Here is a 16055-nt window from a genome sequence, read left to right on the forward strand (position 1 = left end):
TCTTTTCTTCAGTTTTGGTGGTATTAGAAAGACATGACCTAAGGGTAGCACCACCACTGATTTATGTGAAAACTACCTGTACAAATATCAAGACAGTCTGAAAATTTATCTAAGAGAATCCTCTTGATTTTAGTACTGCACATTAAGTGGAAAATTCAGCTTTGAAACACTTTTTAGAGTACTGTTTTCTTTTACTTTTCTGCCGTGACATCCATGCAAATTTCTGCATTCCTAGGCTAAAAATGGGTGCTTTACTACAAGAGATTGAGCAATACTGCTCTCTGAGCTATTTTATTTCCTGATTTGGTAAATAGATTTTAATGGGATAATTTATATTATTAAAACTAATCATACCCCTAGAGTGTTTGTCTGAAGCAGGGTCCTATGTATTACTAAGATAATCTTTTCCTGAACAAGAAATAAGATTAGCACTTCACAGACAGAATTAGCAGTTCTTATTTGGGTCAACATGATGTAATATTTCTTTCTGATTTTAAAATTAGATTCTCCTTTTGCATTTGTCATCTTTTGCATTTTTTTTTTCTGCATACTTACTACCTATGGAAGCTGTATACAGGTGCTAGTGGAAACTACTCATTAACCATTTTGAAGTAACTTTCCATACGTAGATTGTCAGGTTTTGACCAATGTTACAGCAGAATAACTCAATTCATCTCAATGGTGTTAATCTAGTGGGTTTGTATTAATGTAAATGACAGTGGGATTTCTCTTCGCAAGCAGGATAAAAAGTTTCCGTCACAGTTGGAAAAAGGTATTCCATCTATGTAGGTTTTCAGCTTTTATCTAGGCCAGTATGACACTGGTAAGGCATAGGTTGAAATAAGAGTAACTCGTCAGGGAACAGAAAAAAGAACTAAAGAAATAACTTCTAGTACATATATCCTGTGCACAGTTTCTCATTTTATGGATTTTTGTGTCCTTAGTTAAACCTAGACATTAAAAAAATATATGGACAATATCTATCGATAGAACAATCACCTAAATTATGAAGTATCTATGGTGAGTAAACATTAAAATTAAGTGACTGAATGAAGAGATAGCTTCTTAGATGTGTGAAAGTCATTTGTTCACAGAGACGCCCATTTACATGTGCTGCTACAGGAGGTATGTCATGTGTTCACGAGAATCCATAAATAAATATGTACTATTTTATTATGCATTATATTAATTTATAAAATATAATATTATACATGATTAAATAAAACTAAATAAATGTCAACCTCTTGAAAATGAAAACTCTCTATGTGTGGCTATTGTATTTGATGTTCTTAAAAATTCAGAACAGCAACATTCAATCCAAATATTAATTCTTATGAATGGTGCTCACTGTATGGTACGGTGTATTAAAATTCTTTTAACCTCTGTCTGGAAAATTATAACACCTTGAGTCCTATTTCTGTGTAGGTCTTCATATATAATTTTTTGCTTAAGCAAAATAAAAGGGAGAGAGGAGAAAAAATGGTCAAAGTTTAAATTTGTGTCTGTGGGTAGCAGCTCCCAGGTACTTTAGGTCATCTTATAAAAACAGCAGTGACTGTACCATATATGCAATACACAGCTCCATGTTGACACAGTGTTAAGAAGAAAAGGTGAAACAATTTCAGTCATGATAATAAAACTTTAAACCAAATGTCTGTAAGTTCGCATTTAAAGCCTTCTTAAGAAAAATAATTTAAAGCCTTCTTAAGAAACTAAGCAAACAAATATGATCCTCCTAACACAACTCTGGACCAAAGATTGCATGTGGTCCTTAAGAGAAACTGGAGTGAAGGAAGCTGAAGTACTGCTCAGTGAACCTGAGAATACCCAGTGAGTACCCTGAGTTTGGATCCCCGAGCTGTCTGTGCCATTCAGCAACCCTTGAAAGAGGCTTGGGAGGCATAAATATCAAAAATAACAAGGGCAAAATCCATAAACCCATAGTAAGGCAAAATAAATGTCATCAGGAAAAATCATAGAATCATAGAATAGAAAAAATGATCACATTTTGATAGGTAGAGTCTGCACATTGCTTTCCTTATTCGTTGGCCAGTAATGACAACTTCAAAAGGTTATTTTCCATTACATTGACAACAAACACACTCATTCTGTAGTTATTGAAGCTGCTTATTTCAATATCAATTTATCAACAACATTATCAGGAATGCTTATTATTTTTATACGTGAAACTGTCTTTGCCACTAATTTTAGAACTAATTTTAATTTGAACTTGACATTAGTATAAACACAACAATGCCACTTTGCCACTATGTATTGCCGTTATGTATTTTTATTTTCTCATGGGAACTGACAGAATATGATTCATAATGACAATATTAATATAAGCCTATGAATAACAATAAGGATTTATAATAATATTAACATACATAGCATCATCTGTATTGAATCTGTCAACATTAATAACTTAGATTTTGTTCCTTATGCTGAATACATTTTCATGTGTCTATAAATGTCTTCATTAATATACATTTATGATTGTTATTAAGCTTATGCACAGTCTCTTTTATTATGCAAATAAGGGTTATAACATACACTCAAGACATGATGTATGACTCTCCATACATCACTTTTATCTTTAATAAGTCCCATACAAAACAAGTAGGTTAAAAATTCAGCCCAATTAATTAAAATTGGCTTGCATTCTTGAACTGAAAATGTTCATAGTAGAGGCCATCTATGGAGCCATTAATTACCAAGCTCTATTTATCTATATAAAATCTCTCTCTCTCAAAAAAAATAAACAACAACAAAAAAAAAACACGTATTACAGAACTGTCAAAAATAATGAAAAGAGACAAATTTACAGCTTGGAGTAAAAGCTTTATCTCCACAGACATCCAGGTACAATTGGGAGCAACAAGACATTCACAAAGGTGGTTCTACATGATGCATAGTTGTTGGAGGGCATATGGTACATTTCACTCTTAACTGAAACTTTTTTCTATCCTTTTAGGGCTTTATGTTAGAATCTTAACAAGATTTGTTAGTCCAGCTTGTTTTCTTTAAAGTACAGTTGCTAAAAAAAGACAACGAGGAAAACTAGTGTCACAGCCATCTGTGAAAAGCGGCAGAGCAATAAATGTGTTGAATTGTGATGAGATCTACTCCAGTAATGATGATGGTCTCTGGGGAAATCTTCATATGCTGTTGATCTTCTACTGAACTGGACCATCAAACACATCACTAACATTACATGGAGATAAAGTTATTACTATTTTTTTTCTGTCTTCTTTAGCTCTGTTTAAGAAGAAAAGCTGTCTCAAGAAGAGGAAGTGAATGATATCTTTTAGCCCCAAACTGTTTCTAAATTATCTTTTTGTTCCTGTGAGAGTACAATTAGATTAAGTAGTCTCTATTGTCCAGGTAGAGATACAAAGCTATCTGTATGTGAATGCTCTGATTCAGAAAGACACTTTGGAATGTCTATAGGCAACTCATATGTTTATAGTCAAACATATGAACACTTTGGGAGCTTTCCTGAGCTGGAATGTAAGCTAGTTGCTAAAGTCTTTACATATCAGTAATACAGTCACACTTAATGCAGAAGTCCTAAGGCTCAATATCATACTCCATTCTCTAGCCTGTGTCATCATTCATTAGCAGATATATCTTGTCATGTATGATTAAAAATATATTAATTAAAACTACTGTGTCAAAAGGCTAACTCCATTGATTTATGCTATTTAATTATAAGCACCTTCAGAGAAATGGGTTGGATTCCTGTTTACAACAGATGACATGTTCCCTTTTAACTCAGAAAGATGTGTTTTACTAAGGGAATTTAGGAAGGACAGGCTGAATGAATACTCCTGTTTCTCAGATGATCTGGTGGCTACTAAACATAGGGTATAATGGGGGGACCACAAAGAAGGACTGCTGCTTCTGGGGTTTTCCAGCCCTGTTCTCTGGTGCTGCAGGCCACTGAACCTGTCTCTTGCCTTTGGCGGCAGTTGCCACAGCCAAATTCAGTGGCCAAGTGACGCAGCCAGGTTCTGGCAGGAGTAAAGTTGGGAGTGGGATCATTTGCCCCTCCTCCTGATCCTTCTGTTTAAACCACGATTTTTGTGTCTATGGCTGGCTTTCATGCCAAGGCCAAATGTGGACTACTGTGATTTGGAAATTTTGTAAATGATTACTACTATGGATGGCTTCTGTCACAGTTGTAAAGGTACTGTTTCTGTAGTTGCACAGAAAACCAACTTTTAGAAGTAAAATTAATAAAACTATTTCATTTTTTTTCCCCAAGAACTGACACTCTCTAGTGACTTTAATTGTTTTTGGTCCTTTGGGGCCCACATAGTATACTAATTGGAGTAGAAATGTTTCACTTAGTTTAGGATAAAGTCTACAATATCTTTTGAGAAATTTGGGCTATATTCCATGTAATCTAGTGGTTTTATCTTTGTTTTCTTGGTTTTGTGCACAATACCTTCTCTTAGGTTGACAAAATCAATGTGAAACTATATAACTGAATAGGTATATGAGTCTGGTCCTGGTCAGTTCTTATTTCAGCTGGGTTAATTGGCGAATTTGCTGTCACTCGAGATCTTGAGATCTGAGTCACAACATCAGGTGAACCCTGGAAGAAATCAGTGAGAATCCCCTGTAAAGATTCTGTTAACTTTTTTTTTTCTTTTTCTTTTTCTTTTTTTTTTTCTTTTTTTTTTTTCTTTTTTTTTTCTTTTTTTTTTTTTTTTCTGTATGAGAGAAAAAGAGAGGGAAAATAAAAGCAACTAGGGAAGGAAAGCATATTGAGATAGAGAAGTTTGAGGAAAATACAGTCTTTAGGAGTGTTGGGGCTAGGAGATACTTTATCTTTACGTCTCTGAACTACAATTTTGTTTACTGGCATATTGGTTGTATTCCTCTTATTAGAGTCCTGAGTGGCTTCAGGACTCTACAAGCTGGGTTTGCTGCTGGAGTGGAATCTGGGGCTAGCAACTAAGTAAAAGAATATTTCCTTATGCTCATGCTCTAGAGAATATATATCTAGCAAATCTGTCTGAAAATGTATTGGACTAAACTACTTGTTTTCAAATAGTCATAGACAAAAATCCAAGATTCTACTTTCCTCATCCTTCCCCCTTTTCTTTGAAGCAGCTTTTAAAAGTTCTGTGGACTTAAAAATTCCACCTCCCCCCCCCAAAAAAAAATATATATAGACAAAAAAACTTAATTAATATATGTTCCATCATAAAGAGTAAGACTAGGGAAAAATGTTAAGGTATGAACTAGTATGCAGTATATTAGATTAAATGCATCATTTGCAGGGTTCCAAAGGCATGAGTCTTGTTTCTGAAATACACATTTTTTGGTTGAATTTCTGTGCTTTATTTTGTGTAAGATGAAAAACTCTCCTATAGCAAGAGTGGTCACAAATTCATTTCAGAAAATTGATTCAGTTTATGTTATAAATCCATATTGATAGATTTCTTCATAGCATAATGGAAATCTACTATATCTCTATTACATAGAAATACTGTTCAAGTCCTTGACTGGGTGATTTTAAGCTCTCTGTATTATTTTTTTCATTTGTTCAAAAGGTCATTTTGGCACCACCTATCGTGCCACTCTAAATGTTATGTATGTAGACATTTTCAAAGCATTTGGAAGAAACTTACTGATCGATATTTTACTATTCTTGCTTTTTATTGAACAAATCTCAACACTTTCCTACTGTCCTTATAGCCTGCTCTCAGCAGTTTAATTGATTTCAATGGACTGTACCTTCAAGACTTTATCAGAGGAACTTGAAGCCACGCAAAAGCTGTAAAGTATATCTGACTTAGGAAGTCATTGAGGACGCTATGAAGGTATCACTTTATTAATTCGAGATCAACATTTACAGCTGATGAAACCAATTTAAAAATATTTGGAAATATTTCCTCCCGTCTTTGAATACTGTTTAGTGAGTTCTTGCTTTAGTTAAATTTATGCTTCAGATCTTTATTTTATGATGGTTTATACAGAGCAGGACCATGTTGGTGAAGAGCAATAGCTCTCTTCACAGGGAACTGCATGATTCTGTTAATATATCAGCTGCAAAATATTCCAGTTAACCTTTACATTGTCCCCTACTGGCTTCAGCATCATCATTAACTGAAGTGTGACTCTTCCTTCCCTGAGGATAAATTGTTCCATTTAAGTGGCCATGAACATGACCTGAATGAGTGGGGAAGAGGGCTGTGCAGTTTTGTAGATGCCTCATAAGAGGTGGTATTGGAGCAGGTGATGCTTATAAGGAGATAACAAAATAAGAAGGGTTGCAACTCCATTAGGCTATTCTATTCTATTCTAATTGCCATTACTCCTAGAAACCCCATGGAGGGTGAATAAGTGATATATATAGGTACTAAAAAGGCATGGGGAAGCTGCAGACAGCTGAACTGTGTATGTATTTGATATAGGGAAGAGATGGAGACTGTGGGTCTGCATATAAGTTAAATTATTGTCTTGTCTTCCACACTGTTTTTGATACTGCTGATCCTGCTCATGAAATGTCTTTTCATGGCCTGTCTGTGTCCTTTGAGGAGGAACCTCATGATTTAATGCAGTTTAGAACTGGCCTGTCCATGCTGGGATTCAGAGCAGCATTATATGTTTCATTCTCAGCAGTTCATTCACTCAGATTGAGGGCAATAATCATATAGCTTAGAAAATTATTTTTAAAGTGAAACTAATCTACAGAAACAGATACAATTACCAGCTAGCCCTTTGCAAACTGCTCTATACTGAGGGAATCAGAAAAAGAAATAATCTTTGATAGTTAAATCTATATAATTCCAAAAACTGTGTAATTGATTTAATTTAGGACTGGTTTCAATAAAAGTGCCACCCTTACCAGGGCTTCTGTGAACTTCTGGACGTAGGTATAACTGAATCTTGACTTTCATAGTTGCCTTAAATTATAGACTTAAACTGAAAGGGCACCGTATTCATAAATATCACTCTATTGCAGCACAAAAAGATGGGCCAAAATAGTGTTAGGGCTCTGATTTAAACAAAGAAAAAGAAGTGATTTAAGTGTATAAATACCCAGGGTGACATTATAGCATAAATTTTGGCAACCTGAATTACAGCCCACTCAAAGCAGAGCTTGTATTAATGGGCATAATTATTTTGGAGACTTCCCCTCTGGACGCAGTTCACCTTACCAGAAACCTCTGTTTCTCTTGTCTTCTGTCTGCCCTTATCCAAAACAATATATCCTAAGCCACTGTAACATTCTGATAATGAAATCATTGATGGGTTCTGTTGTGTGATACTACCCTAAGTTTTGCATGTGGGGAATTGAATTGAAGGCAAAGGTGAAAATAAATTGCACACAGACACCAAGAAAGTCTGCGGCATGATAGGGAATTAAATGCAAGGCTTCTAAATCTAAGGTTAATTTTTTGACTGCATTGGGTATATGTGGCAAAGTTTAGATAGTGGGGAGCTGAAGGAGCGGATTCTGTGTGGAGAATCCAGAAGCTGCCGTCCCACATTAGATAAGGGCCAGTTTCATCTGGCTCCAGAAGGGACCCACACTGCCCAGGGTTGAGCCAATGAGCAATGTTGTTTGTGCCTCTATGAGAACAGATTTAAGAAAAGGAAAAACAGCTTGCTGCTCAACAGCACCTGGGAGAGTGAGGAATGAGAACCAGCCCTGCAGACCCCAAGGTCAGTGCAGCAGGAGGGCAGGAGGTTCTCCAGGCACACAGGAGCAGTTCCCCTGCGGCCTGTGGAGAGGCCCCTGGTGGAGCAGGCTGTCCCCCTGCAGCCCATGGGTCCCACATGGAGCAGATCTCCACGCTGCAGCCCGTGGAGGAGCCCCTGGTGCAGCAGGTGGAGGTGGCCTGGAGGAGGCTGCGGCCCATGGAGAGCCCCCGCAGGAGCAGGCGCCGGGCCGCAGCTGCAGCCCATGGAGAGGAGCCCACGCAGGAGCAGGGGTCTGGGGGGAGCTGGCGCCCGTGGGGGACCCGGGCTGGAGCAGTTTGCTCCTGCGGGATGGACCCCATGGTACGGAGCCGTGTGGGAGAAGTTCTTGAAGAGCTGCTGCCTGTGGGCAGCCCCCACAGGCTCAGTTCGGGAAGGACGGCATCCCGTGGGAGGGACCCCACTGGAGCAGGGGCAGAGTGACCATGAAGGAGCGGTGGAGATGAAGTGTTAGGGACTGATTGCAGCCCCCATTCCCCATTCACCTGTGCTGCTCAAGGGGAGGGCATAAAAGAGGGCGGATTGGTGGATGGTGTTTTGTTTTGTTTTTAGTTTCTCACTGCCCTAGCTTGTTATTAATAGGCAATAAATTACATTAATCACCCTGTGATGAGTCTGTTTTTCCTGTGACGATAATTGTTGAGTGTTCTCCCCACCCTTATCTCAACCCCTGAGCCTTTTCCATTGTGTTTTCTCCCCCATTCCCTTTGAGGAGGCGGAGTAAGAGAGCAGCTGTGGTGGCGCTCAGCTGCATAGCTGAGTAAAGCCACCACACTGGCCCATCTAAAATCCATAACCAGTCACCTTTCATGTGTCCCAGTTGAATGTGCCTAAATATAGAGTTGATCTAAGATCAGTTTGGTTTTCTACTGGTTCCTCCCATTATTGCATTTCTGTTCTCTTTGTTTTGAGCAGGTTTCCCTTCTTCTTATGAGACAGCACAGAGTGCAGTTAGAGAGTGAAGAAATAAATCAGTTTGTTGCTGGGACATTTAGGTGTATAGTGCCTCAAAATCTCTAGCGTTTATTAAAATTTTCACAATAATATGTGCTATATAATTTTGAGATGTGAAGAAAAACTAGTTGAAGAGTTAACACAGACATGAATTTCACATTCATTTTTTCAAGTACGTAATTCTTGAACCTTAGTTTTTCATTAGGGAAAAAAAAAGAAAAAGAAAAAAGAAAAAAAATGTGCACATCCACGCTTTGTTCTATTGTTTTCTTCACCAGATCTACCAGACAGGGTGGTCTTGTGATGCATTAGTGTTAAAAGACATTTGATTGACAATTCTGTCATCTTTAGCTGACCACATTCTTGCTTTCATGGTGTAGGAGACAGGGTTGAGTGTACAATCCATATTGACCACAAAGTCATACAAGAAGTATTTTACCCTACTTTCCATCAGTCTCAGTCTTGATTTTAAATGTTCAAAATTTTAGCAATCATATAACATCTAAACATGAAAGTTTTGCAGTTAACTGAGGTTGACTTTCAAAACTGAAATTTATGATCTCCTAAAAATCTGAGTATTTTGTAGTTTACACTTGCATGGAGGTGTTTCAGAAAAAGATATGATCATCTTATGTTCATAAAAAGCAAATGAGTAATATATTTTTAACTATACAAAGCATTTATTTTTGTGTGATTTTTTTTTTTTTTTTTTTTTTTTCTCCAGAAAACCTTAAAGGTTTATGAGACAGAAAATCCCAAATGCATTTGAAAGAACATAGACCCACATGCAAATTTAATATTATTCTTCATATTTCTTTCCCATATAAAAAGTGAAAGGACTTCATTAACTAAAGAAATCTGTAGCTCAGTGCCTTGTTTTGAATCATATTCTATCATCTTTAGTGGAAGGAAATACGTGTAGAGTGTAAGGGGCTTGAATTGACTGGTAACACATTAAGTGGACCTATTGAAAATTCTTCAGATCTTTATTTTCTGTATGATGTATGACTTCAGAACAATCTGTGTGTGTCTTAAACAAGCAGAGGTCATAATTAAGAGAGAAATTGAGCTGAGACCATTTTTAAAGTCGTCTTTTTTTTTTTTTTTTTTTTTTTGTGACTCATTTCTAGTTTGCATGAATAATCTAAATTACTTGAACTCATCAACAAAGGTTAGTATACACACATTTGGAAATAATTGAACTTTGCTGAACCATCAAACATATAATTTCCACTTAACTAATTGTTTTCATTGATTTTTTTTTTTTTTTTTTCTTGAGAATAAGCAGGACAGCCAGAAGTATATGGAATATCTGGTATGGAAAGAAGATATATTCTTCAACATTCACCACACACTGACTTCTCTAGAAGTGAAGGAATGCAACAGTTTAAAAAATGAAATGAATTTGGAAGACTGCAGAGTTGGCAATAGTTTCTTATTGTTTTGCCAAAAAGAATGTTGAGAATGTTGGTTACTCTTGAACTGAATACTGTGATTTATTTTAGAGACTGTGCTATTCAATTTGCTGTTTAGCTTCCTTTTCATCATCTCTATACACATATCCACTGAGAGCAGAAGTTACTGGGTACTGCTTATGATTTTTTGGTATTTCTTACAGGTTTACTGCATGGATTCCTTTGAGATATGGAATATTAATTTTTCTTTGAGCATGTGTGGCCTGAAAAAGAAAAAAAAAAAAGAAAAAAGAAAAAAAGAACAACCTAAACTCCCCCTCCTAACTTCTCAGACAACTTTTTTCAAAGAAGCTCTCCAGCTCCCTTATCTCTTTAACACACCTGACGGCTGGGCCCAGCAGCTTTTCCATCTCTCTCCAGAGCCTTGGCAATGTCCAAAATTACTGTTATAAGCAATGTGCTTGGCTATTGTTTCAAGTGAAATATGGACAGAATGTAATGCTCCTTGTTTGAGTATCATAGTTGTTTTACTATAAGCTATTGTCTGCCTGAATATATGTTTGATGGAATTGGAGAGTGTTATACTTTCCTCAATTACTAAGTACATTTTTGCTTACTTAAAACTACTAAACTATATATGATGATTAATATATATACATATATAAAATAAGTATAATGATTATAACATTTCAAAAATGCCAATACTAAGATTGCATGCAGAATTATGAGCTTTTTTTTTTTTTTTTTTTTTTTTTTTTTTGGTCTATATTAAATGTCTGCTCTGTACAAGTGCTATGCTTGGTTTTCCAGAGGTCTTACTATTACCATTTTTTTTTGGTAGAATGCCAATCTCATTCATTGCTGAGGATGTCTATTGAACAGAGAGCTATTTAATATATGGTTTATCTTCAGTATGTACTCCATGTTTTATTAACTGTACCATGTGTAATTTCTGCTCAGGTAACAGAATAGTTTCTTTGTCTTGTCTTGCTTGCTTGAAGCCTTCATCCACCTTTGCCAATTGAAACTCACCAAGACTCAGGTGTGATCAGCTCAACCAGATTTCCATGAAAACCATGAAAGAGATGAAAGAAAAAGAATTGGAGGTGGAGAGATGGTATTGTTCCATCAGATGGCTCTTGTTCCATCATATCACATGGAGGTGACACATATACTAAGGTGATACCAAGTGCAGAATTTACATGTAGTCACAGAGACCTGTGACGTTTAAAAAAATCCTATCAGACTTCCATCTGGATTTTTTTTTTAGTAGACAAATAATGCAGAAATGTTTGCTTTGCATGTGTAATGTATTCATCTTCAAAATGCATGTTGGGAAACATAAGAAAATATTCTCCATTTACATATGAGCAAGAAATGTAGAGGAAACTGCATCTCAAAGTGTCATTTTTGAAACATAGAGACATATTTTTCAAAGCCTTTAGAACGTTTAAATTATTTTCTGTATGTTTCCCATGGTTTTAATTACAAAAGTAAATGATCAATATTTCTGCAAGCCAAAACCCAGGTTCTCTAGATGGTACTCAGAAAATAAGAAATTAGGAGAGCCATTTATGACAAGTTTGATACCAGTGACAGATAATTTTTTTAACAAAATCAGCGATGGAATTCAGTTCTTCATGCAGAATCCAGCTGCATCAAACATGTATTTTTTACATGCATTTCAATGTTTTTTGTTGTTGTTTTTATTTTATTTATTTTATTTTTTTGGTACAAATGTGCCATGTTTTGGTACAAATGTGGCTGGGGACACCAGTAGTTATGTAATGTATCTGCATTACTTCACCTGCAGGGTACTGTTCTCTGCACCATGTAAGATTGAGCTTTCAGTTCATGTTATGCCTTTTCCTGCAAAGTCAAAAATCATGCTACTATTAGAAACCTTCTAATTATATGTAAATTAATGGTACTTAGAACTTCAGAAGTAAGACTAAGCTGAAGATCAAATTCAAAAGTGAAACAATATGATTGCAGTTTAGCTGGAAACATGGAATGTATTGATCTGTCTCTATCTGCATTGACCTGCACAATTATAATTCCCTGTTTTGAGACACCTGGAAAATTGATTTGAATACTGGAGGTTGTATGCACAGAGAAGATGTAAACTTTATATAGAGCATGTTTTAAAAAGAAACATAGCAGAGAAGGCTGTATTGGTTCTGGGGCTGGAAGCTTACACTTCTGTCTCTACAAAATAAGTGTCTGACTTAATAAGTACTATTTACATTCAGGGCTAGGCATTAGCAGGACTGCATTACTTTCAAGACTTATATTGTGGCTTTATACCATGCTGAACTAAAATGTGTGGATGTAGAAGACTGACAACAATTAGCTTGATGAGTCTGCATTTGGTCCTTGCACAGTATAGATGAATACTAAATTGCCTAAGTGTCCTTTTGTGTTTCATTTGTACTTACAGTATCTCCATCCAGATCTTAAAAATCTAGATGCATCTTAAATTCTGCTGTCAGTTTTTCTTCACTGCCTGTTTAGGGCATGCTCATAATGAACCAAATCCAAATAAGCAGCTCAATTCCTACCTCCCAGATATGTCCTGGAATGAAGAAGTCCATGCTTTATACTCTCTCCCACAACATCTGATTCAGTACATGTTCTCTTAGGAGAAGGAAGACAGCCAGCAAAAGGAGGGAAAACAAACTGAACAGTGATTTGAGCCAGAACTCCTACATCCCCAAGGAACCCTCTAGCTAACAGTAAAGCGTTCCCTCTGAGGCACTGTGATGTTCACAAGTGAGTTATTCAAAAGTTGAGAGATGTTAAAATTGCTTGATTTTTGCTCAGTTTGCTATGTAAATGCAATGTGTTGCTTTTTCTGTCTGGACAGCTGGGAGGAAGGCATCAGAGCAGAGGAAGATCTGGCTCTCTAAGCAAGTAGTGTGGTCCAGGGTAGCAGTGAAACAGAACCAAGGACCTAGCTTCCATGCAATCTGCATTACGGGGAGTTGCTTTGAATGATCTCAAGTCTGGTTCTGTGCATTGAATGCCATTTGGTATTTGGAGTCCATTAGGTGCAGTCCTGGAGCACTTCTTAATTAATCCTAAAGATTCACCCTGAAGATTCATCCTGAATTCAGGTGCTCTGAGACAGCTATTTTATGCACTCCTGTCCTGAACTGAAAAACAATGGAGGTACTTTCTTCAAATCCTGGAATGCAGAACAGTGCTGTGAAGGAGAAAACCAGGAGAAAAAGAACTGCTACAGCAAGTACATCTTTGAGGACCCTAAGAAGATCAGGGGGCCAACAAGCAGCAGGGAGCAGAAGCAGAGTTCAAATTCCAAGGGCACAGAAAGAAAGACACCTTTATAGGAACAAAGAAGAGTCTACATTCTTGATGCAAGAAGCCATTGGGAGTTGCTGAAATGGAAAGAAGGACTGATGGAAAAGATAACCTCTATGCTGAGATCTAGTGGACAGATGGTAGTCTTGTATTCATGCTGTTTATTTAAGTGTCTCCCTGCCACCAGATACACATTTTAACTACTGACAGAGCTATCTTTGTCTAGCTTGTTACTTCTGTGTTAGAAGAGAAATTAATTTTGTAAATGGGAAGTCTGGTATGCCTTTTTGTGTTTTCAACAAATACTAGCAAGCCTATGTGTTAGGGTTTCTGGATCTCAGTCATTTTAAAGAAGTAGTTTCAAGATATGCATTCAGTCTGCAGTCATTTTCTTTTGCTTATGCTGCTGCTTATTCTTCTGATTTCAGTGAAAGAACTAGCAGGAACAAGATAGATTTGTGGACTATTTTTCTATGTCATTTTTCACATATGATTTCACCCACAGGCTTTCCACCAGCAAAAAGGGAAGTTCAGTGTGGACCTCAGTTTTTATCCCATCTCCACTGGAACAAAATTTGCTGACAACAGATTCAGATTTGAATGAACAGATTTGCTGACAACATTCAACATCCTGTTTGAATGAGGGAGACTGAAAACTGATGTCAGATTTATTTTTAGGTTTTAAACAAACATTTTAATCTGCTTTGCTTCTTTTTAATTTTAATAGTGATTGCATTCAGATTGTATTCAATTTATCGTTCCAGACATTCCTTCCTGAAAACTCCCTCATCTTTTGAATATACTAGAGAAATACTTTTGTCTTCTTCTGGGAGATTCCATCTCCCCCCATCCCCACCTTTTTTTTTTTTTTTTTTTTTTTTTTTTTTTTTTGTGGAAAGCACAGTCATATGTGCTTTGGGTATATATGAACGGATTGCTGTTCACTGGAAGGATGTGTTCACTCAGAATTAATATAGCTTTATTTAATTTATGACATCACATAATATGATAAATTATGAGTTTAAAATATCATTATTTGGTGTGAAAATGCTTGTCATCTATTTTGATAGCAAATTTATCCTGAAGCTTTTGGAAAAAAAATCTTCAATGAGCACACAACAACATTATTAGTAGCAGAAGCTCAGAAAGGTCCCAGACGTGGGACAATCCTACATTGTGAACTTCTCTGCTTTGTCTCGCTGTAGTGATTTACTAGATTTTCATATGTAATATATTGTATTCAAACTTAAATGGAATAAATTGACACACAAACAATAGCTCTTCTGTAGTTAGCAGGATGTAAATATGACACATGCATCTTGCATTGGTCCTAGCAAGAAATGATATAGGGATCTATTTACCAGTACTTTATCAAGAATCTCATTTATAAATGACTAGTCTACGTATCTGCACCAGAATGCAATTTTAAATGTTTGAAATTAAATTTTATAATTTGCTATTGTGCATCTGTTTGCTTCCAAATGCGTCTGCGACATGGAAAAATATCCTGCAGAAGCCTAAAATCATTTACAGTTTCTTTGTAGGCATTGTTGGAGCTGAAAATAAAGTAACAAATATTTCAGCCATCTTGGTCAAAATCTTGATTTCACTGTTACTGTTCAATACTCAAAGTACAGTTGACCATTTGTGGGCTTTGGGCAGTTTTCTGAAGGGAAGTGTGAAGCACCTGCCTTCAGATGTTAGTGACCATCTATAATCGCCAGGCTGGCTGTGCTCCTATCATGGCTCTGATGGCACTAACATGCCTTAATGGCCCTGACCAACCTCTCACCTGGAGCTTCCACCTATACCCTCTGCTTATGGACCCAGGTGCTCCATTTCAGCTTGGGTTGGTTGGGACCTTCAGTCATAATAGGGCAGCCAAATGGAAGCTTCTGTGTCACGGGACTGGACTGTTCTAGTGGGAACACAGACTGTAGACCAAATGTCTCTTCTAGGGCTTCTTGACTTCAAACTGAACAAGCTTCAGAAGTTGATTTCTAGCATGCCTTGTGAGAGTAAAGTGGATGTGACAGAAATCGCAGCTGTGGAAATTGTACAGTACAAATGTAAGGATGAAAGAGACCTCAAGGATTCATTTAATATTTTTTTCTGTAGTGGAGGAATATCAACTAATTGTATTTAAGCAATTGCATAAATAATTTTCTAAGAATTTAATGGCTTTGAGAAATTTCTCCAACCTGTCCTCTGAGAACCTACAGTGAAGGCTATTCCATGAAACTCATTTGGTTGGGGAGTTTTCTTCTGCATATATCTAGAAAGATTTTCCCAATATCTTTAGTAATTCAGGTAATTCTAACAAATTCAAATTGAACTGTTTTTTTGTTTGTTTGTTTGTTTGTTTGTTTGTTTTCTTTTTCTTTTTCTTTTTCTTTTTCTTTTTCTTTTTCTTTTTCTTTTTCTTTTTCTTTTTCTTTTTTTCTTTTTCTTTTTCTTTTTCTTTTTCTTTTTCTTTTTCTTTTTCTTTTTCATTTTTTTCTCTTTCTTTTTCTTTTTCTTTTCCCTTTTCTTTTTCTTTTTCTTTTTCTTTTTCTTTTTCTTTTTCATTTTTTTCTCTTTCTTTTTCTTTCTTTTTCTCTCTTTTTCTTTCTTTTTCTTTTTCTTTTTCTTTTTCTTTTTCTTTTT

The 16055-nt window shown here is 36.3% G+C and overlaps 1 long non-coding RNA gene across 3 annotated transcripts in view; it reads left to right on the forward strand.

The window, feature by feature from the left end:
* LOC118161297 overlaps nt 1–13926 on the forward strand; it is a 141231-nt gene extending 127305 nt beyond the window's left edge. For all 3 annotated transcript variants that reach the window (XR_004747928.1, XR_004747927.1, XR_004747929.1), the window contains 3 exons: nt 5710–5834; nt 10930–10999; nt 12657–13926. This is a non-coding gene — a long non-coding RNA (uncharacterized LOC118161297). The remainder of the gene's footprint in view (nt 1–5709; nt 5835–10929; nt 11000–12656) is intronic.
* Nucleotides 13927–16055: the final 2129 nt, after the last annotated feature.

This window comes from Oxyura jamaicensis, chromosome 2 (assembly GCF_011077185.1).
Source record: "Oxyura jamaicensis isolate SHBP4307 breed ruddy duck chromosome 2, BPBGC_Ojam_1.0, whole genome shotgun sequence".
Classification (NCBI taxonomy): domain Eukaryota; kingdom Metazoa; phylum Chordata; class Aves; order Anseriformes; family Anatidae; genus Oxyura; species Oxyura jamaicensis.